General features: G+C 39.8%; 1 long non-coding RNA gene across 1 annotated transcript in view; it reads left to right on the top strand.

Annotated features, from left to right (window-relative positions):
• LOC110393549 overlaps positions 4,298–12,088 on the top strand; it is a 31,246-nt gene continuing 23,455 nt past the window's right edge. Inside the window, exons 1-2 of the long non-coding RNA XR_002435033.1 lie at positions 4,298–4,324; positions 7,431–7,564. This is a non-coding gene — a long non-coding RNA (uncharacterized LOC110393549). The remainder of the gene's footprint in view (positions 4,325–7,430; positions 7,565–12,088) is intronic.

Raw genomic sequence — 12,088 nt, forward strand, 5'->3', positions numbered from 1 at the left:
CAGAAGGTGAAAATGAAGAATCATCATAATGTGCATATAGTATAGAGGACTCTCAGGGGCCAATATATGGTTCAAGGGAGTCATTCTATATCTAGAGTGATTATTACTGTTGCATCAGACATATATGTTTATCCACAATTGGTATTACAGGTATATGAGCTGAGGATGATAATTCCTTTGTTATCTCACTTTCTTGCTGTGAGATAGAAAATTTGTTAATGCTTGAGCACATGGAAACTCTGTGACACCCCTGAGCTGTGGGGGGACTCAACGCACCACAAAGTACAAATGACTGATAAAGTAGATATATTTCTTCTTAAATTACAAATATAATAACAGAAAACAAAGTGCTGAGGCCAGATCATCAGAGGTCACAAGATTGCACAAATCCTCATCAGGTGCTATTTCTGATGGCTCAGAATCCTGCCAATGGGTTGTGGTGAACATCTGCAAAAATGCTGACCAAATACTGCAGAAGCATTTCCGGGCACCCTGATTTGAAAGAGGGTTATTAGATATTTACACTTGTTGCTTGTTTGTTTTTTTGAAGAATAGTCATTTGGAGATTCTTCTCATAAATTAAATGTTTAAATTGGAATATTAGTTCTTGCCACTGACAAACCAGAAATACAGCAACATAAAGTGATACTTCATGTTATTTCTGACCCATCAGCACAAATCCATAAAATGCGATTACAATTTTAAAAGATGGTTATATGATTTGAAATTTGCATTTGTTTGAATACTGTCGCAACCAATGAATGTCAAGTGACTTCAGTGTTGTAGGGCAGTTGATCACCAAGGCAGGAGTACATGAACTGTGGTAGCTAGTACATAACTTCTTACCTTTCAGTGGGATTTACAATGAGGAATGCAAGATTTAATCTTGACAAGGTCTCTATTGTATTACTTTGATACGCTGTAGTTGCTCTGGGAACTAATATGGTTGGGGACAAACTGCCAAGTGTGATAAGATTTCCAGGGAATCTCAATACGTCATCTCAACAGCCAGAGATCTAAACATTACCATCATCCACTGGTGACTGAAACTCTTGTCTCTGAAACAAATCGATGCATGTTAATCTTCAAACCACAATGAAAAAAATCTCATGAGAAAGAAAACATTTCATTAATAGTGCTTTTCTAAAGCATTTTCTAAAATCTTCCTGAAGAATCTGAGAACAGCTATGGAGTTATCACCAAGAGAGCTAGATCCCACACCAAGGGGCTTACAATGCATTTATATTAAAAACGCTCTTACTTTGCATGTGGGCACGAGTCCGCTGTTGATGACAGAGCATTTCTTTGGACAAGCACATAGAAAATCTGACGAATTCTTTAAAAAAAATTAAAAGAACTCTTCTTTCTCTGCATGTCTTTCAGCCACAAAATGCTGAAGCTGGGAGAGAGTTTGGGAGAAGTGGCCCCACTCTTGTATTCCTAACTCTTAAAAAAAAAAAACCCTCATCCTATGCAATACTTCAGAAAGCCGCATCAAGATGCTAGCACTGCACTCCCTGTGTTGCATGTAAGGAACCCAGTAATGAGTTCTACAAATATACTTTTTGGCTAAATGTAGTTTTTTGCCATCAACCTCCAATTCAGTTGATTTCAGCTAGAGATTCATGCATGCTACTATGTAGTGATGCTAAAGTTCACAAAGTGCAAGGAATTATTTTTTCACTGCTTTTTTTTCCCCAAGAAAACTGGAACATGTTTAGTGTTACATTAAGTATTGCAGCTCTTTGATCTGTTGAAAAACAAACATCAAACATATATCATTCTAGCACTTCAAAAATTGAATAACAGAAATTCTTGGTAAATAACTTTGGGAAAATAAAGTTCAAGATAATATTCTGTGACACATAGTTCATTTTTTGGTCACAGAAGACAGAAAGAAGTTGCTCTGAAAGCACTTGGCTACAGAGAGTTAATGAATGCAGAGGGTATATTCCTGGTGTGTATATTGTAACATGCAGGATGTTTGTGGGAGCTTTAAAGGTATCTTAATATTTCTGTGGTTCAGCAAGCAGTTAAAATTATTTCCATTACAATTTTCCCTGCAATTATACTCCTGTGTGTTTCTTGGGTACTATGAAAGTTGCTTCATTAATATTTCTAAAGCACACCTACATTCCTTTACAAAAATAATACATACTATTTTATCTTCATTCTTTGGTATTGGACATGACTATATAACACCAAGAGATCAAGACTTCAATTACTATACTATATAGCTTTCTCTTCCTTATTTGAAAGTGACAATGCTATTATAATTTATTTTTAGAAATAAGATCGTATTTGTTTTAGCCTTGTTGGTTTAGCCTTCTTGGTTGTAACAGCATAGTCTCATGAATTCATTCCTTTTTTGGGAAGTACATGTATGAATTTATATAGCAGCACTGTCAGAAACAAGAATATGTTGCATCATGACAAGTCTACCAAATATAGAACAGAATTAGCTCAGTTGGAAGGAACCTACACAGATCAAGTCCAACTAACTGACCACTTCAGCTCTAACCAAAAGTTAAGAAATATTATTAATTATAACTGGTTATATAGTTATCTATTACTGTATAATAACTTGTCCACACTATCATTCTGGGTAGGCAGTTGTTAGGAGACAGCCACAACAACATCTGCTTTGCTATCCATCCCCATAATCCTCACCTAGAGGCTCTCTACCACATTATCCCTAACAGCAGTGGCTCTACAGTCTGGTCTCTCCCTTATATACAGCACAATACCGCCACTCCCCAATGCCTCCTGAACAACTGGCAGCCCTTCTTCCCAGCATTCAACTGTGGAACTTGTCCCACCAAGTCTCACTGATACCAGTGATATCACTGGGAAAGAACTAAAGCTTCCAGTTCATCCCATTTGTTCCTCATACCGCGTGTGTTGGTATACAAGCATTTCAGATGTACTCCTGAACCCTCAGCACTCCCTGAAGCCGTTACAGATGCTCCCATTAGCCTTACCATCCACATGAGTGCTGCATCATCCCTTGGCATAACCTCAGTGTTCCTTAAGTTATCTCCTTTCCCCTCTGATTCTAGCTTAAAACTCTCTCAATCAGTCTCACCAGGTTATGCCAAGAAACACTTCTCCCATTAAATCCCATGAGGCCCTAGCAGATTTTGTGATTATAAAACCCAAAATTCTGGTGGAGGCACTAGTCTTGCTGATTTTGATGCTGTACCTGCTGCAAAGCCTCAGCTGATCTGACCTCAGAGGTGGAACTCTCATAGATCTCTTCTTCCAAATTTTCATCTCTCTCATCTGCCACACTCAGGGCCTCATATGGGTTTGACAGTGGAAACTGAGGGGCAGACGGGTACTCCTTTAGCAGCTCTCTGCAGTAATTGTGCCTCCTTGCTGCCATATACCTCCCAGAACATTGTTTAATGCACAACTTTGGTAGGGGAGGTTGTTTTGGCTGCAGCCCCCGCCTGCAGGAGAGCAGAGCAGGCCACAGCACATTCCCTTTGCACAGGCCCATGGCAGTAACTGGGAGTGATCTCCCTACCTTTACCTAAGCCCACAACCTTTTTTTGAGTGTTTTTCTAAGCCCTATCCTTCTAAGCGGAGTGAGAGAGAGCAGTGTTTTGTTGCTGAGCTACCTGTAGGTGTTAACTCACTATGAATGGATGACGTTGTAGATCCACACTTAGATTCAAGCAATGGAATTAATTTCTTGAGCACATTGATGAGAAATGCTCTGAGCTGGTTGGCTAAAGCTCAATCATCATTCAGACCACTATATTTTAAACTAATATAATCTTGCTGGTAGGCTGACAAGAACAGCTCAAGTGATATTGCTTCCTCAGTGTTAGCAAAGCGGCCCTTCTGAGGAAAGGACATAAAATACAGAGGAAGTTAAATTGAGTCAGAGTCACTGCAGACTCTGCAAACGTTGGGAGTTCAGCATCCAAAGTTGGCATCATCTGTTGTCTCTGAGCCTGGGTGTATAGGTTAATGCCTGCATCTGAAAACCACATCAGTTTGGAGATCATTTCTCATACTTCTTTCTAAATCAAAACCTAGTGTTCACCCCTCTGACTTTGGATTCTGAATATTTTACCACAGCTTTGCTGTATCTCTCACTTGGTAGCTGCAGTAGAAATGCTAAGTCGCGGCCTGAACCAGTGATTGAGCACCTAGTGGGAAGGCAGGGTCAATCCAGGGGAGCTCAGGTGCATGCACCTGAGTGACAGGAAGGGGTGGAGCCGGGATCCACCCCTTCCCAGACCTCATTTAAGGGTTGGCAGTGGAAGTAAGAGTTTCTTGCTGGAGATCCCTGTGTACCTGAGGCCTTCTGATGGTAAGCATGTTTTTTTTCTTTGTTTCTGGGCCCACGGCTGTTGTATTTGAGTAAGTCCTCGCTGCAGCCTAGGACTTTGCTATTTTGCTGTCATTGCTGCGCTTTCCATTGTGTTACAGTAGCCCCACTCCTGCGGTCCCTACCCAGAGTGTAGAAGAGCAGATTCATGAGATAAAAACTGCTGCGGGCACTGCATCATGGGTTCATTTTCAGCCAATGGCTCATATGAGCTCACTTTCCTTCTCCCTGCCAATAAAGAGTGCTTTGTTAATAATGCAGAATCACAGGCTACATGCAGGCAGTTTCCATGGTATAGTGGGTCTGCAGTGGTTTGGCAGAAGGGGAAGTTACAGCCAAATATGCTGTATAGCTCCAACCAGTCTGCACCCTGGTCTGTGTCCCACAACCAACTACTGTTACAGACAATGAAGATCAGTGACCTTTTCCTTTCAAAGCAGAGGGCTGTGGAAAGGAGCTCAGAGCCACCTATCTGCTTTGTGAAGTCCTAATTGGCAGAAAAAGAGCAACTGGAAGCAAGAGCTAATAAAAGTCACGAGGGGTCTGGTGGCAACAGTGCCTCTCAGACATGTTAGGGAAGCTGCCTGAGTCCCTCTGACTCGGGATGCATTTTATGCTCACTAGCAAAGTGAAGAGGCCTGAGGAAGACTGTGTTTGTGTTCTTTGTCCAGAGTCTTTTCACCTTACAGTAGTGGCCCAGGATAAAAGTGAATCTTTTATTTTATTCTCCCTAAAGAAAAAAATCAGCTGCTTTAGGTTTGGGCTGCTCTAACTTTCCAAAGACAGTGGTGGCTGTGTCCTGTGCCCCAAGAGAGCCATCCTGCCTTGCCTGGGCTCTGCAGCAGAACTGCACAGCATTCTTCTGCCTGTTGCACTGTCCTAGCTTCACACCTCATTTTGTTTCCCCAACTTGCATCCATTTCTCATTGCTGACAGTGAGGAATTAAGATCTCTTTTTCTAACTGGTATCTGACATGTACTCTTGTTGCTGAGAGAGCAGCCTCTTTTGAACAGCACTCATTCTTTACTCTGAAACACAATGCTTAATTGATTTTGTAAACTCTGCAGCCTGCTGCTCCAAGGGTTATAGCAAACGGGAAAGCGTACACTTTGACCTAAAACTTGGTGGGAAGGAAAAAAAAAAAGGCATCATTATTCTGAAATCTTGAACAGTTTCCACCCTGGATGGCAAGAGCTGCCTATGCTGACAGTATAGGCTCCAGATCAGGAAAGAGTGTTGCTAGCTATGTGAGATGAAAGGTGAGATGTCCTGCATGGCAGAGCAGGGTGAGCTTCTCTTCACAGGGATGTATTATATGAGCATTAGCAAGTACCAGATTCTATTAAAAGAACACGAGATGTGACTGGAACTGGGAACAAGGACAGTTTAATGCAGCGACACTGCCAGGTGTTTGATACAAATAGCTACACCCGGGTGGGACAAGTCTCTACACTCTGATACCATGGACCCTTCTTTTCAGATAGAAGCTGGTGGGGATTTTTAATTTATATCTTGCCTTTGGTTAGCTTAGTTTTGAGAGTGGGTGAAATATCCTAACCCCAAACCTCACTTTATTTCCTTTCCTCAGCTCTAAGAGAAGTTGCATTCCAACACTCACTTACATTGTCAACACAGTGACTGCATCCAGAGTTGGATCTCTTGACAATAAGTATCTATTACTGGTCTTTGAATGAGAAACTGATTGAAAAAATTAGCTCCATTAATTGTTTCAAACAGAAAAATATGAAGATTATAAACCCCTGAAAAGATTAAAGAATCTTTCACACACTTTGTTCCTTTATAGCAAATGCCTTGGTACTTTGAATTGCTGAAAGATACTTCAGCATAGCACTGGAAGGTGAAAGCTGCTGTTTGGCAGCAAGGTTAGGAAGTGGCAACTGCATGGATGTAGTCATAGCATTACGTGGTATATAAGCCTGTACAGCTATATCAGTTTTTCCTCTAGACTCATTCATTAAAACTGAATGAACAGAGAGGGAAAACTGACAGCAAGCTGTCAGTATTAGGAAGCACTGAAGATATAAAAGCAGAAAGTGTTTCCCCTTTGATGAAAGCTTTAAAAATGAGTTAAAAGGAGGGCATTAGTGTTCATAATTATCTTTTCTTTCTGTACTTGGCCCTAGTTGGGCATATTAACTAGTGATGCATAGAAGCAAAATCATCTGTCATTTGCAGAAGACTTGTCCTTGCCCCTAAAATCTGTGTCAGTCTTGTTTGTACACTTGTATTTGTACACATTTATTTAAAAAGTAAATAGTTACAACAGTCCTTTGTCCAGAGGGCTTATAGCGCTGCCAGGTTCTTTATCCTTTCCTTTTAGATTTGAATCTATATCTTCTTGTATATTTGTTTGGAGTCAACGGGATACTGCATCATTACCCTTCCTGCTGGTGGCTTCCTTTATTTTTCTGAAGGAGCTGTGATTGCTACATGTCAGTTAACTGCTATGACAGGCTTCCTAGGGAAGTGGCTGATGCCCCATGCCTGTCAACAATCAAGAGATATTTAGGCAATGCCCTCAATGATGTGCTTTAACTTTTGGTCAGCCCTGAAGTGTTCAGAGCTAGGATCAGGATTTGTAAAGATCCCTCACAACTAAACTAAGCTATTCCATTTCTTTCCTGAAAGAGAAAAGACATATGGTGTTTTCTACAGTAAAGGAAAATGATTCTTGGCAAACATTCTTAATAGGATCATAAATATGTCCTGAAAGTATAGCATCAATTTTTGAGTGTACACAACAATATACAGAAATATTTTATTTCCTGATTTCATGCTGCTTCAATACATTGCACCAGGATGACACAATGTTTTCTACTGCTTTTTGCTGGAGATGTAATAATTAGTATTTGGCTTGTCTTTTTTTTTTAAAAAAAGGTGGTTAAGTGCATGATAGTGTGTGAGAATTACTAAGGACTAATTAGTACTGAACTTTAAAGTTGTGCACACTACTATTCACATTTGAAACAGAACAAATAAACTATTTGGTGTATGGCATTATTTGTATTCAGGTGTTGCTGGTTCTCAACACAGCTGTTCGTTCAGTGAAGCTGTGTTCTCTTTCAGGTCTGACCACATACCCATGTGGTCTGGCTTACCTTCCATAGGGGCTGGCTGCAAGGTGGTAGCTGAATGCTCAGTAGAAGTCTCTAGAAATTGGGTCTGGTTCCACTTGCTCCTGTGCAGTGCAGAGTGAGAAGGTATGCCCTCATTTTTTTTCCGTGAGTTTAAACAAAGAGCTTTTAAGTTAAATTTTTAGTGAATTTTCATTCCTTATTAAAAACAAGAAGTTTCTTTAAAATAAGTGGTTATACCATCAGAAGCTTGAAAATAATCTTAACAGTCAGCACACAGAGCAGGTGCTAAGATCCAATACAGATGGCTTTGGCTTACTACTTCTAACTCTGTTTTAGATACTTGTAAATTTTGGTCTTACTGCATGAGCATGCACAAAAAACAAGTTAGTGGCCACTGTAATGGAATGTGAGCAGAATACTAAAAACCCGCCTTCATCTTCCCTCATCCATAAAGAACATTTTCTGAGAGAATGAACTAAAGTAATAAAACAGAGCAAATACCTGGTGTGTAATGTCGTTTCCCACGCAATAAACTGCACTGTTGCAGATGCTTCTGTTCTTCCAGTAGTTAAGATTGTGTGACTTCATGGCTGTAACAGAATATATTTTGAATGCACAGAAATAAAGGGAGGACTGAAAAATGGTTGTCTTCTCCTCCTGGGAGGGAACTCTCTCTGGTTTCTCACTTCCTAGCTGAGAGAGATCCTCTGCTCCTTTCCCTGCTGATTTGGTTGTTGTAAGGAAAATGTGACCTCCTTCTTGGTGTTACTTTGTATTGGATGAAATCCTGGTGACTTCCATTTTCTCCCTCTCATCCTTTGGATGAATCAGATGGGCAAGGAATAGCCAACCCCCTTAAACTGATTGCTATCATTAGATTTGCAGTGGTAAGTGCTGGGAAATGCTTCAATAGGTCAATCCAGAAATCAACAGTTCTCAGAATGCACTGGGAAATTTGGACTTATATATATTTCTTAATGAAGATAATTGTATAGAAACATCAACATGTTCCAAATTTGTTAACAAAAGGAATGCAAATGTTTTGCTCTTTGGTTATTGGGTCTTGAGCCCTCAGACTTAAGGAAGATATTCCATAGGCAGAATCAACACAGTGCTGTGGCCCTAAGGGGTTCCGCCAGCACTGACTGTCCCCACACATCTTTCCCTGAAGCCTCCCTGTATCCTCCTTGCTAATGGCCCAGGACTCCTTTTCATCCCAGGCAGAGCTGATTGGAGCTGTACCAGAGCAGTGCCAGTTTCCAGCCCTGTCTGTTGGCTCCTCCCTTCTGGAGTTTCATTGCTCTTCCTGCTCTCTGACACTCTCGAGCCAGGTCCTAAGGCTAAACAGCTTAGGGATGGTAATAGCAGTCACTCTGAAATCTAAAATAACAATAAAATGTGCAAACAAGCCTCACAGCTATGACATTACTTGCTTAATAGAAAATGATCTCTGTTCTGTAAGGACTCATGTTGTGTCCTTTACAAACAAATTCCTCTTCTGAAGAATTTTGCTCAAGTTTTTCACTTATAGCTATTTATGTCTGACTAAAGGATTTTCCCGATAGATTTATGTGCGCACAATAATAATGTTCTGGGGCTGTATCTTTTGCTCTGACACAAGATCATTCTGGATCAGGCTGGCTCTGTCCAGTAATGCATCCAACACTTCTTATTGTCACTGGACCAAGCAAGTAGTCCAGATGTTTGGTATGAGCTGTTCACATACTTCCTTTTGTTTTTTTCATATTTCTTGAAAGTCAGCATTAAAATTCTCAGATAAGACTTATTAATAGGAGAAATGATTTCTATCGAGTTTGCAGGCACAGGAGAGGCAGAGAGGTTAATAATTCAAAGATTTCTTCTGCTTTTGGAATTTCAGAAGCCAAGTGCACTGTCTGGTATTTTCCAAGAGGTCAAATGCTTAAAGTTACTATCAGTGGAAGATTTCATATTTGGGTATTATGACAGCACTTTACACTAAGTGTGCAATAAAAACCTGACAGCTAATGCATATTTAGAATGTTGTGTTCAACTGGCTTGGCTCTTCTGGAGATACTTAAGTGCAGTTGTAACCCCTAGTAGTATGGTTGAAGGCAGTTTTTCTCCAAATTGTGTAACTGCTCAGGGAAAGGAGCAGTCTAAGTTTGACCTTCCATGGTGTCTGCCAGGGTCATCTAAACTGTATCATTCTCAAATAAAAAGAATTTTCAGCACATGTTCAGAGTAACTCTAAGGAAAGGTGGATGGACTGTTCTGGTAGGATGGGAGCTCCTGCTCAGAAAAATAAGGATCTGTTTAGTCTTGGTTGAGTCCTACAAGCTTACCTACCCTCAGCAACCTGAAAAGACAGCTGATTAGCTGAAACCAGATTCTTTTACTGAGGCTGAAAATTAGTTTAACAAATAATAGCATGCTTTCTCACAATCTGAAACTTTTTTAATAATAACTTAGTGCAGAGTGAGTGTACGTAAACTTCTCCATCTTTAACTTGGTAGGAAAAATAATCTTAAACTCACTTCATAATTGAAGATTTTAAATGATTTAAGACAATATATTCTGGAATCTGTCCGGTGTTGTAATAAATATTAATCTTCCTATAGTATATGATGACTGTAGTTCTTGATCTCTTGCTGCAGGCACTGAGTTGTTCAATGAGTAGTGGAAACAGTCTGATCTCTTCTGAGCTAAATCCCTCTTGTGTAGTTGCCTGCGGTGTTGGGGACTGGACTTCGTGATCTTGATAATCTTTTCTATAGTTCCTATATGCGTGTTGTGCATAATTCAACAAGTGAGTTACAGTGGAGAAGGTTCATGCACTTGGTTACAATGTCTAAAAGGAGGGATTGGAATGTGAGAGAAGACAACAATAATGAAAAGCTTCTTCATAGACGAAGGGAGTGAAAAATGTTCAAGAAAATAACACTAGTCAGATAAAATGGTAGATAAACAGCAAGAATGCAAACAAAGGCAAATAAAAGAAAATTGTCTTCTCCAGGTTTAGACTAATAAATCATACTCTCACCACATTTTCTATGTCCTTGGCAGGCATTGCATAACTCTGTAACATGTGGCAGGGGGCTTACCTGATAACCACCGCAGCCTGAACCTTGCTGCTTTGTGTAGTAGTATACAGCTGTTGAAAATTCAAGATTTCCTGGAGCCTTCTGACTCATTATTATGCTATCCATTTCACTGTAGTATCTTGGAGGTGTCAAAGCTAATCCAATTCTATTTTCTGCCACAGAAGAAAATTTCTAAGTGATGGAGAAAATTTTTGAGCTTCTTTCTGTTACTTTGGACATATTGGACCACTTAAGGCTTAGAAGACTACTTAGGATCTTCTAAGCACTTAAATTTATTTGCATGTTTCTTCTTCCCTTTCTCTAAGACACGTGACCAAATCTGGAAACTGGATTAAGGTTAGCCCGGTGCCATGCCGAAGCACATAAGCTCTGCTCTCAGCCATGACTTTTGGTTAATGACATGGCAAGGAACGCAAAACTTTTGCAGCAGTGGCTACAGCTGTGTACAAAGAAAATAAACAAATTCTCTGTTTAACAAAGAGTGAAGAATACAAATCTGAACTGTAGGGCTGATATAGCTGTGGATGCACCTGAAGTGACAAAGTGTGAAAGTCAAGATCATTAGAGTTTGGTCCGTTTTCTTTATCCAAGTCTAATTAGGCTAGAATTCTTGGAAGATTGAGGTTTCCTGCAAGATTTCCAATAATATGTGGGTTTTGGCTCAAGAGGAGAACAGTCTTTTTGTGGAAGATTAAGTAGTAAATTTTAGTTGGAGCCAGAAGCATAGAACATGATGAGGTGTTTGCCAGAAGGGAATCAGAAAAGATGAAAATCTTTAATCATTTTTAGGCAGAAAGATGATGATGAGACTTAAGCCTCAAAGAAAACTTAAACTGATTCCTATATTATCTAATCAAGTTTCCTTCCCTCTTTAAGATGATGGTGATGTTACTGTTGCCTGTGTTGTGTTTTGAATTGGATCATTATGTGTTCTACTATTCCAGTGCAGCTGTTCATTGTGAGTATTTTAAGTAAAAATTTTGAGGATAAATTCTTTTCTTCCTTAAGATAAATATATCTTCACCTCCTTCGTTTGCTTACTGTTCTCTTCAGCTGTCTTGTATATTCACTCATGAACACAACTATATCTTTGCAGGCATTAATAGGCTTTCTTTAGGCTTTGTTGCACCATTCTGCCAGAAGAGATCATGGCTTGTATCTTAGCTTATAGTGCTAGCTTTTGAAAGGAACTAATTCTCTGTAGGGTGGAAATCTATTGATGTCACGATGTGGAGAACCTTCCTTGAGCTTGCAACAAGGCTTCAGAAGTACTAACTTTACAGTATTATTATGGGTTGTTAGAAGTCTTCCCCTTTACATGAAGCAATGGGGAGAAAAATGTTCCTACCTGGAACTTGGGGCACATCAACAGTACAGCATGATTATATTAGTAGAAATAACGGCACATGGAGCTTCAGGTTTTTTTTAGATAGCAGTTTGCAAGACTGATGATAGTTGGAATTCAGATTAGCTAGAAATTTATCTTGGAATAAAAATCTAGGCAAAACATAGTGTAAGCTGGATCAACTCACTTTATTTTGAATCATGTTTAAATGAGGGTAAG

This window comes from Numida meleagris, chromosome 2 (genome assembly GCF_002078875.1).
Source record: "Numida meleagris isolate 19003 breed g44 Domestic line chromosome 2, NumMel1.0, whole genome shotgun sequence".
NCBI classification, from domain to species: Eukaryota; Metazoa; Chordata; class Aves; order Galliformes; family Numididae; genus Numida; species Numida meleagris.